Source organism: Alexandromys fortis, unplaced genomic scaffold (genome assembly GCF_014885135.2).
Source record: "Alexandromys fortis isolate MF-2015 unplaced genomic scaffold, M_Fortis_MF-2015_v1.1 scaffold_18, whole genome shotgun sequence".
NCBI classification, from domain to species: Eukaryota; Metazoa; Chordata; class Mammalia; order Rodentia; family Cricetidae; genus Alexandromys; species Alexandromys fortis.
Genome location: NW_026067897.1, coordinates 10824815 through 10843184, shown reverse-complemented (window position 1 = coordinate 10843184; position 18370 = coordinate 10824815). Strand labels below are relative to the sequence as shown.

At 38.8% G+C, this 18370-nt stretch overlaps 1 pseudogene; it reads left to right on the top strand.

The window, feature by feature from the left end:
• Positions 1-17151: 17151 nt before the first annotated feature.
• LOC126515001 (nucleoside diphosphate kinase, mitochondrial-like) lies at positions 17152-17603 on the top strand (annotated as a pseudogene).
• The last annotated feature ends 767 nt before the right edge of the window (positions 17604-18370 follow it).

Sequence of the window (18370 nt, the reverse complement as noted above, 5' to 3'; positions counted from 1 at the left end):
CTGCCTCATTGCCTCATGATGGTCCCTGTTTCTATTTCCCTGGCCTGGCCTTTCTGTCTTCAGAGCCCGTACCTCAACTTGTGTGTTATTATGTATTATTACTAACTCCCAATCCTTCCCAACAAAGAGCTTAGGCAGGAATCCAGTAAACATATGTGGAAAACACCTGGGAAAATAAATAGGGAAGTGAAAAAATGTACTAAGGCCAGAAGATTATGTTCCTGGATATCCCTATTGAACATAGGGATCATTTTGAGCTGAAGGCTCTTAAGAATCAAGAAATGAATAGAAAAACTCTGACGTCATGATTTTCTTATTGCAGTAAAGAAAACTGTCATTTATGAACCAGAAAGAGGAGGGCTCTAGTAACTCTCATTAAGATAGGTACAGTGTTAAGTCTGTATGGTAAAGCTCAAAAGCAGCCCGTGTGCCGTGTACTGGTTAGTCTTTGTCGACTTGACACACATTCAAGTCACCTGGGATGAAAGAAAGCTCACTTGAGGAATTGCCTACATTAGATCAGCCTGTGTACAAAACTGTGGGTGCATTTTCTTCATTGTTAATTGATGTAGGAGATCTCATTCCACAGAAGATCAAACCACCCTTAGGCAGATGGGTCTGGGCTGTATAAGAAAGGTAGCTGAGCTTGGCTAGGGGAAGCAAACCTGCAAGCCGTGTTCTTCTCTGGTCTTCTGCTACAGTTCCCTGTCTCCAAATTCCTGCTCTGAGTTTCTCTCTTAACTTCCCTTTGGACAGGAATTTACAGCTATAAGAACGGTCTGTCCTTAGAGCTGTTAGGTAAAATAAATATTTTCTTCCCCATGTTAGTTTTGGTCAGTGCTTTCACAGCAACAGAAGTCTAAACTAGAATATGTGCTCTACTTTTTCCAGTCAACTTTTCATATGTTACCTCTCTGTCATCAAAAAGCCTCAAATCCTTCTTTATCCTAAGACAGAATCTAAGCCTAAATTATAAATATCTTCTTTACCATACACATGTCTGACTATTGACCTATGTCAGCTGTAGAATATACAGGTTATTGAACTTGTCTGTTCTTCTCTCGCTAGCTACCCCACATTTGTCTAGTATGATTTACATGATCCCATCTAAAGACCCTAAGGCGGATAGAGGAAGAGATTCTTCCCACCCTATAGACCATCATCACTGGAGAGACTAGTTCTATAACAGTCTTGCCTCTTACCTTCTCTGCCTCTCTCTTCTTCATTCTCCTGGGGCTTCCTAATCACTTTCTGACTCTGTGCTCACTATGGTATTGGGGGACACAGAACTGGGGAACACAGAATATAGTCAAAGGTATTCACCCCGACTCATCTGGAAAATATATTTCAGCTTCTACCTTCAACTTGTATTTCTACCCATCTGTCCATTTATCAATATGACTCCCCCCTCTGTATGTGCCTGAGAGATTGTGTGGGGGAGGGGAGATTGGGTATCACAGATCAATTGGTGATTGTAAATTCTCAAAAAATAGAAAAAAAAAACTCAAATTGTACCATAAACATTTTAGGAAATGAGTGTTTTTGTCTTAGCTGTTTTAAAATTTATACACTAAAATTGACCCATTTGACTATCCTAACGAAATGCCACAACTCTGTTTGAATAAGAGAAATACAAGTCTAGTATTTGAAGAGCGACTGGTGTCTGAAACTGGGGTGTCAGTCTACTCTGTGCTGTTGTTATTTCTGTTCACAATACCTTTCCATGGTAGACATATAAGTGGGGTGAAGCAAGACGACAGAAAAGCAAGCAGGGCAGACTTTAGCACAGCGGTTCTCAATGCGTAGGCCATGAACCCTCTGGGAGGTTGAATACCCCTTTCACAGGAGTGCATATCAGATATCCTTCATGTCAGTCATTTACATTATGATTCTTAATAGTGTCAAAATTACAGTTATGAAGTAGGAGCAAATATAATTTTATGGTTGGGGGTCACCACAACATGAGGAGCTGTGTTAAAGCGGTGCAGCATTAGGAAGGTTGAGAACCACTGCTCTAGGGTTTTCTTACAAGGAGAGTAATCCCATTAGACCAGATCTTCACAATAATGATCATCCACTCTAATTACCACTTAAAACCTCGATTTCCAAATACCGAGGTGTGGGGAGTCAGAGCGTCCAAACAGAGATTTCAAGAAACAAAACACTGGATCCATAAAGAGGATCACTCAAATAAAATAAGAAATATAACTAAATCAATATGGCTTTAGAGTCTTGCCTGCCTGCTACAAGTCTGCATCCTGCAGAAGCCACGTGACTGGGTCTGGAGAGATGGTTCAGCAGTTAAGAACACTTATTCTTGCAGAAGACCTGTGAGTCCTGGAACCCACATTGTGACTCAAAACTACATAATTCCAGAAGCCGCAGGACTTGAGAGGGACCTGCTACTGAAAAAGGCAAACTTGAGAATTTTAAATGGTGAAATCCAACCCTGAATTCTCACAAACGTTGTTCAGTTTTACTTTTTCCTGTAGTTCTCTCTGTGTGGACCAAATACAAATGCTGTTCAAACTCCAGGTGCTCTTGCAGGAAATGTGGCCATCTCCCGAGCTCTAGAGCAGCCCTCAAATCATCGCTGACTGTTACGAAATAAGCTTATGACCATGAATAAAGCATATAGCTCAAGAACTGTCTCATTTATAAGAAGTATAAAGCAGGGATTTTTCTCTTGTCCTGAAATATCCAAATAATCCATCCCACAGAATTAAATAGTAAATCTTCACGCAGGCTCTTTGTTCAGCTTTTATCCTCAGCTTTACTTCACACACCACACCCTGGCACAACTCGATCAAGATCAGAAAAGAATCTATGTGTGAGTGATGCGTGTACAGGAGAAAAGGGAAGAGGGTACCCGTTTCCAAACACTGTATTCTAGACATGTTAGACATAATTCATTTTAAAACTACAATAATCCTGCAGAGGACATGTTGATGCCTTCACTTACAAATGAAAAAAGTGAGACTCGGGGAGATTTTGTAGCTTATCTCAACCCCTCATTGGGAAGTCAGAATGGTGGCCTCAGACAAGGATCAAGTATAGGCATTTGTGTTATCAAAGATGTTTTCATTAGGACTGTAATATAAAAATCTATGTGATTTTAGTCACCTAGAATAGATGAGCGTCCTGGTGGACCTTCCCCATTCTCTTGGTTCCCACACCCAACAACAGGTCACACCTGCCAGAAGACTCGGTAGGCTGCCTGCCTTCTTACCTCACCTACTCTCTCAGCAACCCCCTCTGACGTTATCTCCAAAGTGTCTTCCCTTCCTCATCGCTGTTTCAGAGCCCCCAGCTCAGACAGAGTTTTTCTGCTGGACCAGAGACCAAACTGGCCACCAGAATTCCAGGTAGACCATACACCCAAAGACTTCCTTCACTTTCTCAGTGCCTACCATACTGTCTCTAACCCCCTCACCCCCTCCTCCTCGCCCTTGCCATGGCACACTCTCTAACTCAGGAAAACTCCCTGCTGGATCAGAGGTCACCAGGCTGAAGAGGGATGCTTAAAAGAAATCCCACACTAGCTGAGAGCTGAGTATAATAGTGAGTTAGTTATTTAGGGGTAGACTCACAGACTACAGTCCTCTGCTCGAACGGGAAACAGCAACTGAATCCCACAGCTGGAAGAGAGGTCAGTGGTGTATTTTACTTCGGCTTCTTTTTACCCGCCCACTTGGGCATGGCTTCTTACACTGTTTATGCCTATGTGAAGCACGCATCCGATCTCTTTTCCAGCTGCAGGATTCGGTTACTGTTCCTCGTTCCGAATGTGATTTGTGAGTCTACCCCTAAATAAATAACCCTCCGTTATTCTCAGTTCTGAGCTAGTTTGGGATTTCTTTTAAGTGTCCTTCTTCAATCCCCTGCTCAATCACAGTCCCCACAGGACAGAAGACCAGAGAGAAAACAGAAACCAAGGAACAAAACACCTATCCAACAAACATAAATGCAGAAATGGAGCCTACACCTATAATCACACCAAACGCAGATGTCTAGATACAAGCATAAGAACACAACCAACAACAGCCAGGGCAGTATGTCACCACCATAGCCCAGTTTTCCCACTACAGCAAGACCTGAATATTCCAACAGAACTAAAGCGCAAGAAAAAGACCTTAAGACAAACTTCATGGAGATGAAGATATACTTAAAGAGGAATTGAATAAATTCCTTATAGAAAGGAAAGAAAAGACAAACAAAAAAATAGAGAAAATGAATAATCCCTCACAGAAAGCAAGAAAGAAACCAAAAAGTTGCAGGAAGTGAATAAAGCTGTTTGAGATCTAAGGATAGAAATAAAAGGCATTAGAAATTAGAATTTTAGAAATAAAAAATCTTGGCAAACAAAAAAGGAAATACAGAAGCAAACTTCACCCACAGAATACATGAGATGGAAGGGAGAAGATACAATAGAAGAAATAGAGACACCGATCAAATAAAATGTTAAATCTAAAAAAAATAATGTAAAACATACATTAAATCTGGAAAACTCAAAAGAACAAACTTAAGAATATTGAATATTTGGAGCAGAAGGAGAGGAATCCCAGCTCAAAGTCCCAGAAAATATTTTCAACAAAATCATACAAGAAAGTTCTCCTTACCTAAAGAAGGAGGTGTCTATAAAGGTGCAAGATGCATACAGGGCACCAAATAGGTGGGACCTGCAGACTGGGAGAGATCACAGATGCCAGCCCAGAATGCTATACCTAGCGAAACCTTCAATCACTACAGACAGTCCATGATAAAGTAAAGTTTAAGCAGTATCTAGTTCCAAGTCCAGAAGACGCTAGAAGGAAAGCTCCAGTTCAAAGAATCATTGGTCATTGATATCTCTCAGTGTTAGGAGACCCTCTTTCCCCCCTCAAAAAAAGACACAGACTAATAGAATAGATGCAAAAATTGGATCCATCTTTCTGCTTCATACAGGAAATATACTTCAATATCAAAGATAAACTACCTTAAAGAGCTGCAAAATTTTTTCCAAGTAAATGGAACTAAGAAGCAAGCTGGTATAGCTATTCTAATATTTAACAAAATAGATTTCAAACCAAAATTAATCAAAAGAGACAGGGAAGGACACTTCATATCAATCGAAGGAAAAATCCATCAAGATGGCATTTTAATACTAAATATCTATGCCTTGAACACAAGGGCACCTGCATTGTAAAGAAAATATTATTAAAGATTAAATCACATATTGACCCTCACACATTGATAGTGGGAGACTTCAATATCCCACTCTCACCAATGGACAGGGCATCCAGACACAAAGTAAGCAGAGAAATAATGGAATTGACAGATGTTATGACTCAAATGGACCTAACTGATATCTACAGACTATTTTACGCAAACTCAGAATAATATACCTTTTTCTCTCCACCTCATGAAACTTTCTCCAAAACTGATCACATACTTGGTCACAAAGCAAGTCTCACCAGATACAAGAAAACTGAAATAACCCTCTATGTCCTGTCAGATCACAAAATAAAACTTGATTTCAACAACAACAGAAACAACAGAAAGTCTAGAAACTCCTAGAAACTGGAAAGCTTCATACTAGGACAAAACAGAAATAAAGAAAGAAATTAAAGTCTTTCCAGAATTCAATGAATATAAGAGTACAGCATACCCAAACTTACGGGACCCAATGAAAGTAGTGTTGAGCGGAAAGTTTATAGCACTAAGTGCCCACATTTTAAAAAAGGGAGAGATTTCATACTATTAAATTAACAACACATCTGAAAACTCTAGAACAAAAAGAAGTAAACACACCCAAGACGAGGAGATGATAAGAAAAAATCTCAATCTGAGAGCTAAAATATAAAATAGAAATAAAAAGTACAATCAATAGACAAAAAAAATTCTTGAGAAAATCAAGATAGACCCACCCTTATCCAAACTAACTAACAGAAGAAAAGAGAATATCCATCTTTTTAAAATCAGAACAAAAAAGGAAGACATAGCAACAGACACCTAAGAAGTCAAATAATCTTCAGATCATATTTAAAACCCTGTACTTCACAAAATTAGAAAATCTTAAAAATGGATAATTGTCTTGATTAGTACTACTTACCAAGTTAAATCAGTATCAGATAAGCAATTTAAATAGACCCATAAGCCCTAAGGAAATAGAAACAGTCATTATAATCTCCCAGTCAGGAAAAAAATGGCCCAGGACCAAATGGTTTTAGTGTCAAATTCTACCACACTTTCAAAGAAGAGCTGACTCTAATATTTCTCAAATTATTCAACAAAATAGAAATAAAAGGAATATTGCCAACTTCATTTTATGAGGCAACAGTCACCCTGATATCCAAACCTCAGGAATATTTGACAAAGAAAGAGATCAGTTTCCACTTATGAACACAGATGCAATAATACTCAACAAAATACTCACAAACCAAGAATACATGGAAAAGATCAGGGATCATGACCAAGAAGACCTCATTCTAGAGATACAGGACTCTTTTTCTCCTACTGAGCTACCTTATCCAGTCTTGATATGAGGGTTTGTGCCTAGTCTTATTATACCTTTTTATGTTATGTTTGGTTGATACCCTCATGAGACCTCTTCTTTTCTGGAGGGAAATGGAGGAGCAATGGATCTTGGAGAAAGAGGAGGTGTGTGTGTGTGTGTGTGTGTGTGTGTGTGTGTGTGTGTGTGTGTAGGGGGTGGGGGTGATATGAGAGGAATGGGTGAAAGCAATGCTGTGGTCTGGATAAAAAGAAAAAGAATAGGTTAGAGACTCATCAAAGATTTAGAAAGTTCTTCTCAGGTCAGAATGTATAACAGCAATGATTACACCCTTTTAAGCCCCAAGTGGAAGCTATAGCTGCAGGAACTTTGCCAGCCACTTGCTTATCAGCACCAAGGTTACCCAGCACTCATGAGCCCACAGTTACACTTCTCAACCAAAGGGCCTGGCTCTGTCTTTGGTATAAAGATTCTGTCTACACTTGTAACTCAGTCTTCTGAACCATTCGTGCAAAATCCATTTAAAGTCCTAGTCATACCTCCCATATAAAATAAAATGCTATTTCTATTGTTTATTTTGCACAGCAGAAAAATAATTTCATCCAAGACTCTTTCCATGTCATGTTACTACAAACCTAGTCTATGTTACTATATATATATATACCTCAATATAGTAAGATATTGGTTGCCATGGAGTTTTTAACAACTACTTTTCTTTCATCTTCATGATGAGCTAAGGTGGTGTATTTTCTTTTTTTATTATTATAATTTATCATCATTGTACAAAAATTGATAAATTTCATTATGATAGTCGTGTGTGTGTGTGTGTGTGAGAAAGAGAGAGAGAGAGAGAGAGAGAGAGAGAGAGAGAGAGAGAGAGAGAGAGAGAGAGAGAGGAGAGACAGAGACAGACAGGCAGACCGAGATATGCTTTATTCATATTCAAACAGATATCCCGAAGAATCCCGATATTTACTTGTTGCAAATTTTATGCTGAGTGAATGTTTTCAAAACAAACAAACAAACACAACATAAAATTTTTAAATCATTATGTTCTCATAAGGAACCTAATACAACTGGTAACATAGACTAGGTTTGTAGTAACATGACATGGAGTTTGGAAAGAGTCTTGGATGAAATTAGTTATTTTTCTGCTGTGCAAAATAAACAGTAGAAATAGCATTTTATTTTATATGGGAGGCATGACTAGGACTTTAAATGTATTTTGCATGAAGTGGGAAGTAGCTCATTAGATTTGCACTCTTGGAAAGCATTGGGTTATACCTGGAGAAAGTATGCCACTCCTCCACAATAGCTGCATGAAGTGTGATATGCTAGGCTCCTTGTTCTGGAGCATCACCTGGGAATCTACTTTTATTCTTTCTAAGTATTTATTCTCCATTTACTTCCCCCACTTTCTCAAGTAAATGCTAATTTTATTTCCCAGACTTTTTCATTTGAAATTACAAGAGTACCATAATTATTTATGAAGCATGTCAAAACAATGCACTAATAACACTGTAGAGCCTGAAACTCTTTAATATGTAATTTATTTATAGGCAATACTAAGCAGCTTTGTTAGAAATATATATAAAGAAGGAACAAGTGAAGATTCATGTTGTGAATTTCTTATCTGTATTTCTGAAACATTCAAACCATCTCACATCTAGCCTTTCTATTTTGCCAATAATTGTCCACATGACTGTTTCCCCCCTTCATGAACCTTTATTTTATTTCTAATTTGGTTCTTTTTATTAATTTTGTTATTTGAAATATCCATTCCAGTTTATGCATTATTATTCCTCTCCCCATTCTCCTTCTCCTACCTGCCTTCCAACTCTATGAGCCAACTCTTTCCTACCTGTCCCTTTCTCGGACTGTGGTTTTATTGTGTAACCCATTTAGTTGAATCAAGGACATCTACTAGATCATTGGGTTGAGACTACTCATTTTAGCCAGGTGGGGTCACTGATGGGTACAACTGAAGGCAATGACTCCTCTTTTTCCCTGAATCTAACAGTAAGAAACAAATCAGCAGTGAGGTGTGGGAAAACCTGAGAAACTGGTTCGGCAGTGACGGGTGGGAAATCCTGAGTACTTTTGTCTTCACCTGGCTGCTGAGGACTCTACTCTCATGCAGGCCCAGTGGAGTAACTGGTAGTTGCTGTGAGTTTAGGATTGCATCACGATGTGTCCAAATAGGATTGTTGTCCAAAAATACAGCATTCCCAAGTTCTTCTTCCCTATGTTTTGGCTCTTACAATCTTTCTGTCCGTCATCCTCAATGTTCCCTAGTACTGAGAGGTGAAGGTATAAGGGTGTTGTTGAGGCTTGATCTCTCAACTCTTGTTTATTCCCAGAACCTGGTGTAGCCATGAGTCTCAGCCTGCATTGCAGTTCACTGGAAAGCAAGCCTACTCTAATTATGGCTGTGAGTGTTGCCTATGTGTATAAAGACATACATTTAGAACGTGATTCAATACTGCTGTGGGATAATGCTCTTGCACAATGTAAATATTTGCCACTCATATTAGTTTAATAGAATGCTGATTGGTCAAGAGCTAGGCAGGAAGTATATGTGGGGCGACCAGACTAAGAGAAACCTTTCCTCCCCGTTGTTGCTTTTGGCCATGGTGGTTATAACAGCAATAAAAGCAAACTAGAATATTATGTAACAGTCTCTCTTCAAAGGGGGCCACAAATTTTATTTGTTTCTATGATTTTGATGTCCATATTTTTATTTTGAGAAAACTATTCTTTAGTTAAGTATGGAAATTACTAGTTTTGTCTAACCTTCTCATCTAAGAGATTTACAAAATTGATAAGGATTAAGGAATTAAGTGATTTTTCCATGTCTGTCAGTATATTTCTGAGGTGGAGAAAAAAATCTGCTCCTGATTCCTCATTTCAAGGCCCAGGGACCTTCACTGCATTCTACAGCTTGTTCAGATCGACTCTGAGTGCATTTATGATAACTGCACTATTCTCCTTCCAAGGCTTTAGTTATCTAGATCACTTTTGTCTGAAAAATTGAATCAAAAGCTAACAAGAACGGAGTTTCCTATGAAATTTCTAGCACCTCCTATTTTCAGACAGGCTAGAAATACCCTGTGAACAGCCTCTCATGAGTTTTTGGCATCTGTCTCTTGCTATGATCAGAAATAAAAAGTTTAGAGGTTGGAGAAAGCTAAGTAGAAAAAATATACCTGAGAGGGCTTCATTCTGTACAGGCATGGACATTTCAAATAAGCTGGACCTCACAGTGTCACCACCCAGCTTCTGTTAGTTTCTCTCTGGACCAAAGGCTGGCCCATCTCACGGCAGTCACTTCCTTAGCTGAAATGTTGTGTGCTGTGATGACCACCCTGCTTTGACCAGTCATATGGATGGGTCAACTTCTGTTTGACCTTTCTTCTGAAAGAAAACTTCAGGGTCCCCTTAGAAGCCAATTTTTGTTTCCCCGTGTCTGTTATAACAATGAATATGACTTTTATTAAGATTCAAGTTGATAACCAGCAGCATGACCCTGGCCATTCATAAATATCATATCTTCTTACAGTTCCATAGTAGAAACTGGAATGTTCCCTAACTCCAATCTCAGGAGCACAGTTTGGTTACTAAGCTCAGTATTAATTATAGTAACACATTTTATTGTGATTTCTGCTGTGCATGTTGTTTGATTAACCTGTCTCTCATTAATTGTATCTTATATTAATTTTCTTTAATGCTATATTTTATTTTCATGGGTAAATAACCCCTGTCTAATCTGTTTGTTTCCTTCTAATGATAAAACAAAAATATTTTATTTTACTGACCTTGTTGGTCCCTGGAGGTGGAGGAGTCAGTTTTACTGCATGCAGTTATGAATCCATGTGCATTTCCATTAGGAAAGAGCATGGGAAATGCTTTTTGACCTACGATTCACTCAAGAGCAGGCTGTTTTCATTGTGGTCAAGTAGGAGTGGGTGGCAAATTTCTTCTCTAATATTAGAGATTGTCCTTGGAGATGACTGTTCCAGGCTTTTAAGGAGAGCAATTTCCAAGTTGCTTCTATGAATGGAGTACTGGGAAAAAAGTGGATGAATAACTAAGTAGAGGAACTTTCGTTTTAATTAAGAACAGGAGGCTCAAACTGAATAATGGGATATTTAGTTTCGACAAAAATTTGAAAGAACATTTTCTTTTCTGCTTTTTAAAATTTCCAAGATTTCAGACAAACGTTTTATATAGTCTAAATCTGGATAAGATCTCTCTTTTTTCTCTCCCTCACACACAGACACATAGAAATACATGCACACAAACATACACACACATTAATATACTACTGTGAGCATTATGAGAATCAATTAACTTTTAAAAGTTGTTATAAGTCAGGAAAAACATTTTGACTTTAAAAAATCATTAAGATTAAAAAGTATTCATAGAATAGAATATATCAATATATAAACTAACTTCTAACTTGAGTAACTGTTGCTGTCTTCTCACAACTCTGTAAGGAGATTTTAGCACCATCGTCTACACCATCAGACAGCAGGAAGGGTGCCATGGTTACTGGTTTTCCACTTAGGTCTTTCCCAACAACATTCATTTGAATACATACACTTGAATACATACACTTTGGACCCGTTAAAGCTGCTAATGCTTTGGCAAGAATGAACATTACTCAAAGACCTGTTAGCAATTGGCTCCATGATGCTGGAACTCCCCCCCCCCTTTTTTTTTTTTTTTTTTTTTTTTTTTACTGGTTTCCAATACAGCAAGCTAAGTAGTGCGTCTGAGGCTTTGTTCTCGGCAGAGGGTCATTTCACTTAGTCAGGTTTCCCTTGGTTGGTATAAAGAGAATTCACAGTTCCAAATACTGCTAGAGCTGCTACTCTCTTGGCTGTCCCATCTGTGGCTAAGACGGAGAGAATATACCTAAATCTTGTGGAGGCTTTCAACCCACAGCAGCTGAAAGGTCACTGAATTACCCAGTGTTTCAGGGTGACAACAGTATCTTCTTTTCTACCTCCTTCATCTCTAACAAGTTTCTGTGTTTCGATACAATCCCAAGAAGTTTTATCAAGAATAACTGGATACGGCCACAGCTTTCAGCTCATTCTGTTTTAAAAAGTGGTACAATTTTCTATGACCAAAACCAGAGGATGGGCCTAGAGTGAGCTGTATTTAGGCATCTATGACATACTTCTTTTTGAACCCTAGAATCCCAGCAATGATGACCAGCAAGCTTCGTCTCACCCTCACCCAACTAAGATCGTCTTCTTTCCCTTGAGGCATGTCTTATAATTACGTCTCTACTTTGTATTCATGGGATTAAGCTCTAAAGTAAGATCCCAGTTGTTTTCTGAGTCAGAAAAGCAATGGATGTCCTTTAAGCCTATTTTCAGGAGAACCAAGTCTTTCTGACCTCTGTACACTTGAACACAGAGGCCTCCTCTTTTTTCTGAAAGCAGCTCCTTTGCGGATAAAGCATATTCTGACTTCATATGCCTATTCAAAACTATGCTTGTGCTGAATGCATGACTGACGTTAGCTCACTTGCTCCAGAAATGTTGCACTCCTTAGGGAGGCTGCTCTGTGTAGGAAGTCCACATGACATCCATTATGTATCTATGGCATGCTTAGTTCAGCCAAATCTCTCATCTGCCTCCACTCCTGTGAGTTATTTTTCCAGAGACAACATTTCTCTTTGTTCTTGTTTCTGCGTGAAGCAGACAATTGCATTTAACCTTCATAAGTTTAGAAAACAATACCACATTTTAGTAGAGAAATTACTTTGCTAGTCTTTTTATGCTCTTTGATTTAATTCTTCACATTAATCCACTGTACGTTTCTAATGTATTTATACAATTCCTTAAGATACCTCCAGCACTGCAGTGATATCTGTATATTTCGGTGGGTGCCAGATTAGCTGACACTTGTTTACTATCACTTTAAATATTGCCATATTTAATTTAATTGAATGAAATTCAAATTTTCCTGATTGCCTATGTAAAAGATTATCACATCTTTTACTCTTCGTGATAAGTCAACAAGTCCTTTATTATAGCTCCACAATTTATCTGCAAGACACACTGGAGCAGTTTTGAGGCAGTAACAATATTAAGACTTGAAGTACCTGTTATATTTCTGTCTGGCTGTTGTTGAATGATTTTGTGTCTGTTGCTTGTTTTTGTTACTGTTGTTTTTCCTATTTTAAAGTATAATATATGTTTAGATATGAGAGAAAAGAGGATTATTTCTGTATTCCACATTTTAATAAGCGTGTTTAGTTACATCTTTCTTATCAGAATAATTAATGCAGTTTAAATCTATTTATAATTTATGAAGCAGAATTGGGCTGCAAAGCCGCTGGGGCTTTGAATGCCTTCCATTTGTATTAGGCAAACAATAGGGAACTTCATTCCCACCACCTTCTACACCTTCATTTTGCTCTGAGGCATGCATGAGCCACCTCAATTTGTTATAATAGTCTTTCTCAAGGAGCTCGGAAACTTAATTAAGAAGTTTGGCAGTGGCTGGAGCCAGGCCCAGTTCTTGCTGAGACTCCAAAAGGAGTTCCTGGTGTGGAGGGAGAGTCAAGGGAGGGTGCTGAGATGTGAGAGTTGGGTCTCTGGGAACTCCAGTCTCCTCTTCCTTTGAAAGGAAGCCTCAGGGGTAATATAGAGAAGGATTAAGGGTACTGGGGATCCAGTGGTTCCTTTGCTGACAATGCCACAGTGGCATCTCTGTTACAATGCAGATTTCCACAAGACTGGTTCTATTGAATTAGTATCTTTACTTTGAGATTTCCCTAGTCTTTGGTACCTGCCTTCTTCTGCAATTTAACTGTGCACTGTTTAGTAAAATTGCTTCATACTCCTTTTTAGAAATTCTAATGGCTCTGCATGCGCCTTGTTTTACTCTTAGTAAACTACAGGGCTTCAGAAGGTCTCGTCACCTTCCTATCTCAAAAACTGTCCAGGCTCCAGAGGGTTAATGATTCAGAACTTGGACCTGTACTCTAGTTTATTTATATTGCTAATATACTTCTCAGACTGTATTAAGAGTTGAGAAAGTTAAATAGAGACTCCAGAATCTGACATCTTTTGAGTGTTGACGTGACATCACACAAATTTTATCTGACCTTAAGAGATGAGTAACAGTGGAAATACATGTATATTTAAAATGTTGTATAAATTACCTTTGGGGTATGTATAAATGGTGTATGTACATAAATAAGTAAAGAAATACATAAAAATAATTTTATGTTTAGAGTTTGGTTCTGCCTCTAATATGTAGCTATAAGTATATGTAAATACTCCAAAACATTTTTTAATTCCTGAAGTACAAATTCTTTGGTTGCAAGAATTTTGGATATGATAAACCCAAGCTGCTATGATCGTTGTATCTGTTCACCAGAGGGGAGTAAATCTTTTAAAGGAATGACTCACGTCTTCTTTACACTTTATCCTCACTTTCAAGTATTAATTTAACTGTCTGTAAATATATATATGGAAAATTGTTGTCCACTGTCTAACTCATCTAATTCTTTACCTAGTATTTATAGGTTTATACCTATCATGCAAAAAGTATACGCATATCCCTTTTTATTTTCAGGTAAGGAAACTCAGGCTTAAAGTCAGGACCAGCAAGTCACATACCAATCCAAAATGAAATCATGTTCATTAATCTCAAACTCCAGCATCACTTAAAGCTTAATTCATGCAGTCAGCTACAGGAAATTATACGATCTGTTCTCATGGAATTAATGAGGCAAATTATTAAAAAGAACTTACGATCCCTCCTGGTACTTGTGATTTGTAACAAACATGTGTGATCAATTCACAGTCACAAATAGATGCTCAGATGTAGGAATTATAGACCCTGGAGTGATTACGTTGTCTTTTGCTCAGAGTCCATTCCCACAGTAGGTGCTGTGTGAGTATAAATTATGGATTCGCAGAACACAGAACACATTGCCCTCACCTTCACGCACAGAGAATTCTGTTAGTTAAGAAGCCTTGCCTTACCTCAAACAAGTGACTGGCAGTAAGTTCCATACAGAGAGACCTGAGACCAGAGTTCATCGTACTCCTAATCTCCAGTACGACATGGAGCCAACAGATGGCTTGGTTCATCTTTATCCCATCTGCTCTCAATTACCAGGCACAATTTTACTTTTTAATTTTCTGTATTTCCTTCTCTATTAATAAGAATTGAGAGTTGGTGCTCTATGCTCTTGTTGTAAATCATTTGTGCCTTCATGGTTACATGATGCTTAGGTTTTATATGAATCTTTGATGCCAAGCATGAAGTGAAGAAAACCCTCCACAATCCCAAAGCCTCAAATTTTAAAAATGCTAGTGATTCAGCCGTGCCAAAGAAAGGGAAGATTAAGTTTTGAACTAGTATTAGACAAAAGGCCCTGTACCCTGGGCCATAAGAATATAATATTCTGTTATTCTGTTTGCCAGGGTCTAATATACAAAATCATATTTGTGAATCCATTCTCCTAAATAGTAAGAAAAATTGACACCTCTAGATGAGGATAGGCAAGCCTCATCCTTTGCTGTCTGGAACTCAAGGTCCAGAGCACTGAAGGTGCAGACAGGTGCCCTTCATGTGTGATCAATCCATAGGCACAATTAGATGCTTAGATGTAGGAATTATAGCATGGAAAGAAGTGACTTTCTGAAGCTGTACATGTACACAGAAAATAAAAGTGTAACATTTAAAAATAATGTAAAAAGGGGCTAGGGAAATGAGTCATTGGATAAAGTGACTTCTGCACACTCATGAGGTTATGTGTTTCAATCCCTAGAACCCAAATATAAAATCTGAGCATAGCAGTACCTACTGTAACCCCAGCACCAAGAGAGGGGAAGTGGATCATGGGGTTTGCTGGCCAGCCTGTCTGACTTAGCCAAACCAGGGAGTTCCAAGTTAAGAAAGAGAACTTGTCTCAAGAAGTACACATCCACACATGCATGTGTGGGTGGGTGTACCCACATAGCTGTGAACATGCACGTATAATCACACACACACACACACACACACACACAGAGAGAGAGAGAGAGAGAGAGAGAGAGAGAGAGAGAGAGAGAGAGAGAGAAAGGCACATGAGAACAAAAATGAAAACATCTATATAAAAGAATTATACAAAAGAAACTTGACAACTCTCTTCTGATAACTCTATAAAAGCTTCTAAGAGTTCTTGCAGAAACTTACAGATAATAATTCCTCGGCATCTATGTGTGCATTTAGTTTCTCCAACCGATCCTATTTGTGAGTACATTGCATCCACAAGCAGCTATGTAGAACATCCCATAACCACAGAATATGTTGTGACTACCTACTCCGTCCTTAACCTCTGGCAACCTCCACTCTCTGCTTCTAGACTTTTGTTATTTGGAGAATCGTCTAAAAAAAAAAGCCATATGTTTTATAGCCTCTTGGGAGTAATGCTTTTCATGGTTTAAACTCTTTGGGGACTTACCCAAGTTTGTGCTTTTGAATTGCTGAGTGCTGCTCACTGATGGGATAGGCTTAGCCAGAGGCTGTTTGACCTCCTCCAGCTTAGAGAGATGTGGCAGTCTATAGTCTGGGGCAATGCTGAATACAGCCACTATAAACCTTCATATTTTGTAAGCATAAAATTTTTAGCTTCTGTACAAGTGTCCATGACTTCATTTGCTGGATATTATGGTGATGCTGTGCTTAAGTCTCCTTCCAATGCTGGTAATATGTAAAGTGGTGGCCTCTCTTTCATATCTGATACAGATAAAATGTTGGCTTCTCTTGTCCTTAATCATTCTTCCAATCAGCTTTATCTGCTTCTAAAAGCCATCACACATGCTGATTTTTTTTACAGATTTCTTTTTTACAAATTTCAAAATGATTTTAGATTACAAAAGGTTTCAGAGAAGTCGGGTAGTGGTGGCACACACCTTTAGTCCCAGTACTAGGGAGGCAGAGGCTGGGGATGGTGAGATGGATTCGGCTCCTTATATTGAAGGAGGTTTTATGCCATTTAATTTTAAAATGTTTCTCTCAGCCCCAACTTTGAAAATAACCAAGTTCTTTCATTTTTAAATTGTTTTTATTGAGCTATATATTTTTCTCCGCTCCCCTTCATTCCACTCCCCTCCCCTTCTACCCTCTCCCATGATCCCCATGCTCCCCAGGAGATCTATTCAATCCTATAGTATTCTAAGATTTTATCTTAGCATTGTTATGGAAATAATTTGTTTTGCACTTTGACCTATAGATACATATTTAAACTATGTTAAATAGTTAAACATTAGTTTTGCCTTACTTAATCATCATTTGTCATGTTCTTATGGGAAATTGAATTTTTATAGGGTATGGATGTACTCACACCCACAGCTATGTCCGGAGGGAGCCCTCAGTTACAGGACTATCTCTTTTTAAATTTTAGTTATGTATTTTGTGTCGTGCTAATTTGGAAATTAAAATAATGGGATAATTCAACTTTCTGTAATTTTTATTGATCATTTTCATTACTTTTTTGTATTATTGTGCTACTTCCTTATCAGGGATATAAAAAGATATAGGAAAATAGTGGGATATCATAAACCAGTGCGGATTGTATGAAGTCCTCCCTTTAATTTTCTTCTCTGTTGCCAGGATGGTTATTAAAAAGCACAGCCCACGCCATGAGCTGCCTCTTTGGGTGCACTGTGCTGTGGGCATTGTTGTGCGGGCCGCACATATCAGGCCTGCTGGTGTGCCCCAGTTCTGGAGGGCCTTCTTGGTCCCAGGAGAGTACCCTGGTTGCTATGAAGCCAAATGGGGTGCAGGAGAGGCTAGTGGGGACTGTGATATACAGCTTTGAGGGGCAGAGCTTCAAGATGGTGGGGATGAAGATGTAGGTTTGGAAAGGGCACGATGTGGTCCACATCTCAAGGGCCATGACAGGACATACTGACATACCGAGGCAGCCCCTGAGACAACTAGGGGAGACTTCAGTGTTCACATCAGCAGATACGTCGTCCATGCTAGCGATTCTGTGGAGGGTGCCCAGAGGGAGATCCAGCTGTGGTTTCAGAGCAGTGAACTGTTGAACTGGGCAGACGGCGGTCACCACAGCAGCTGCAGCCCAGCCTGAGGGTTTGAACCTCCCGCTGTCCTTCAGGGTTCATCCATGACCAACTATCTCTGCCAACAAGAACTCAAGCCCATACCCTTCCCATCTTCCAAACCACACCCTGTTCACCTTTTGTCCAACTCCAGCCCAGGGGAGTCTAAACATCAACTTTACGTGCCTTGTATACTAAGCCAGCACAATATTGAGCCATATCCTTCCATACCTAAGTGCCAGACAACCTTTCAGACATTGTCAAACGTGATTTTGCCTGCTCCAAAGGAGAGACATTAAAATCCTCTGAAAAAAAAAAAAGCCCAAAATCACTCATAAACTCCATTTTAAATGTTTTACAGACTCTAGGATGTGGTGAAGGGAAAGAGACCCAAATCTAACCAAACCATAACACAGTTACAGCTTCCCAAATTGTCGCATGAAGCTGCAAAACCCAGCAGTCCTTCAAACTTTAACATCTTGATCCCCTTTCTCACTGAGAAAGAATTCAGGTTCTTCTGCTTGTGCCACAAGGCCTTAAGGGGGCAGCTGTGTTTTAAAATCAGCCTAACACAATTTTCCTTCCACTTAGCTTTAAACTCTTTTTTTTTTTATAGTTTTATACTGAGTTTAAAAGGCTATGTGTTAACCTATTGATTAAGGTAAACTTCTGAAGAATAGTTAGGTATTATAAAACTGAGTCTTGGAGTGGCATGGGGGAAAGAAGGTTCCAGACGTCTAAAAAAGAGGGGAAAAAGTTGTGGGTTTTTTTTGAGGGGGATTTTGAAAAAGAAAAA